This window comes from Tenrec ecaudatus (genome assembly GCF_050624435.1).
Source record: "Tenrec ecaudatus isolate mTenEca1 chromosome 2 unlocalized genomic scaffold, mTenEca1.hap1 SUPER_2_unloc_13, whole genome shotgun sequence".
Taxonomy (NCBI): domain Eukaryota; kingdom Metazoa; phylum Chordata; class Mammalia; order Afrosoricida; family Tenrecidae; genus Tenrec; species Tenrec ecaudatus.
The window spans coordinates 1,114,379-1,117,009 of record NW_027457573.1 but is presented as its reverse complement, the minus strand read 5'-3'; the positions used below and the strand labels follow the sequence as shown (position 1 = coordinate 1,117,009).

Below are 2,631 nucleotides of genomic sequence, written 5' to 3'. Positions count from 1 at the left end.
ATGTGATTTTTAGGGCTTTAAGGTCATTTATTTTTTTTGCGCATTAGGGTAGTTTGGGCTTTAAGGGTGTTTTATAAGGTTTAAGGGAGTTTTCAAGGGATTTAGGGGTGATTTTTTGGTGTGTATAGGTATTTTTTAGCAGGTAGGGGTGTTTTTAGTGATCTTACAGGGTTTCTTAGAGATTTTAGGGTATTTTAAAATATTTTATGTGTTTTTCCCCAGCATTTTATGTTTTGTTGGGGCTTTCATGTTGTCTTCAGGGCATTTATGTGGTTTTGGAAGTTCATGGTTTGGGAATCTTCTAGGGATATGATTTGGAAGTTCCACATGTTTTGGGAGGCATTTAGTGTGTTATTTGTGGCTTCAGAGTGTTATTTGAATTTTAGGGAATATTATGGCTTTTCAGACATTTTAAGGCTTTTAGGGTGATTTTAGTGTTTAAGGGTGTTTATTAGGCTTATATGTGTTTTTATGGCTTTTAGTGTTTTGTTAAAATTTTAGGGTGCTTCTTAAGGCATTAGAGTGTTTGGGGGGATTAGGTTTTGGTTTTCAGGGCTTTAGGGTTTTGTTGGATTATTTTTTGCTTTCATGGTGAATTCATGTCTATTAGGCTGTTGGACTTTTACAGGGTTTTATAGTGCTTCGGGTTGCTTTGTAGGGATGTTCTTGGGGTTTTAAAAGACTTTTAGCGTGTTTTTAGGGCTTCACGTGTTCTTTATTTTGCGTTTTAAGGCATTTGCATAATATTAGGGCATTTATTATGTTTTCGGGACGTAAGGAGTTTTTTTTAAGACTTATGGCGCGAGGCCTCCGCCATGGCGCCGGTGAAGCTGCGCGCCGAGAGTCGGGGTTTGCGTGGCGAAGCGCTTTCTCCAGTGGAAGTCACGAAGAGGGACTTGAAACAGAGAAGGTGGCGATCGAATCATCCGAAGGCTTTTTCGGGGAGCGTCCGCGAGGGGCAAGGCTTTGCACTTCGAAGAAAGCTAAAGATTCAGCAGTTACAAGAAATTGCTTTGGAAGGAAAGAAAGTTTCAAACCTCACGGGAATCCCAGTTCACAGATCAATACCCAGACCACCTGAACCATCTCTATTTAGCTGAAGAAGAAAGGCTCAAGAAACAAATCAGAAAAGTTCGCCAGCCTTTGCCAGAAGGACAAGTTGCACCACCTTTGCCAGAAGATCACGCCAGCCTTGACCAGGCTGTGTCTGAGGAACAGTGCAGTCTGGACCATCCTCTTCCAGAAGAACATTGTAGCACCGCAGTAAACTCCTTTGCTACCCTAAAGACAAAGAGGAAGAAAACATCCAATCAGAAAGCACAGGAAGAAAATTCACAGATCCAAGCCAAACGTGCTGCTAAGAAACAGGAATTTGAGCGGAGGAAACAGGAGCGAGAAGAAGCTCAAAGACTCTACAAAAAGAAGAAAATGGAAGTGTTCAAAATATTAAGCAAAAAGACTAAAAGGGGCCAACCAAATTTGAATTTACAAATGGAATATCTTCTTCAAAAAATACAAGCAGGAAATTAAATCAGATACATCCTTAATCAGTGGCTGAAGCATCTGCATATGTCGACTATTTCTGAATGGACAAGGGGACTTCAAATCTTCCAAGGGAAAGTTCCATTGTCTTTTCAGTACATCTTTCACAAACTTTTTGAAACTTTCTTGTGCAATGTGCCTCTTAACAGCCAGCTAAATATATGAGCATAAACTGTATTGCTAAGTTACACTAAGTGTAAAATGTTGCAAATGCTCTTTTTTTAAAGGACATTTTCTATACAGGTTGTACATTATAGGACTTGTTTTAATTTGTTTCTAAAGAAAAATAGATTGAAGAACCGAAAGCACCTTCTATTTGGGAGCAGACTCAAACATAAATACTTTTGTAATATGTAAAGTAAGTACAAAATGTTTTATAGGAACAGCTTTAATGCAGTGCTTCAATTTACACAGTGTTCAGCAATTGCGATCTGCGATTCATTTCAACAATGGAGGCCAACAGTCCTGCTTTGCTTTTATTTTAAATTAAGTGCATTTTGCTGGGAGATGGACTTTCTAGAAATATCAGGGCAGAAATTTTATTCAGGACAAGTAGTGCTGCAACTACCTTGTGGCCCACTATATAAGGATATGATCTCTAAGAGCAGATGTGGGCATAAGGACTCAGTCATTAGTTGTAAATATTTCCTGAAAGAAATGAAATACTTTCTTAATCTTTGGTCATTCCGATAGTCATGTAAACCAGTAGTGTTGCAACAAGAATTAAGCTTTCCAGATCTGTGCAACTGTATTGTAAGAACACTGTCACTGAAATGTGTCCCCTGTTGGTGCCCTTGGGAACTAAGGCAAGTACTGGGATGTTTCTTCTGCTTATTTCTTGGCAATCATTGAAAAACATGTTGGCAACAATCATTGCAAGCAAAAGGTTTGTAATAACAGTCATTTAAAAATTGTGATTGCGTAATGAAATGTTAAAAGTGGTAACGAATGTCGCCTGAAACTGCATTACAGCTGTAGTAGGACTTCCATGTACACTATCAATTGATTCTGCATTCTAAAATGCAATGGGGAGAAAGACCTGCGATCTTTACTTTGGGAAAAGCAGCCACATAACTGAAGGGGAAGCCA

At 38.8% G+C, this 2,631-nt stretch overlaps 1 pseudogene; it reads left to right on the top strand.

Moving 5' to 3' along the window:
* Positions 1-810: 810 nt before the first annotated feature.
* On the top strand, positions 811-1,602 carry LOC142435844 (thyroid transcription factor 1-associated protein 26-like; annotated as a pseudogene).
* The last annotated feature ends 1,029 nt before the right edge of the window (positions 1,603-2,631 follow it).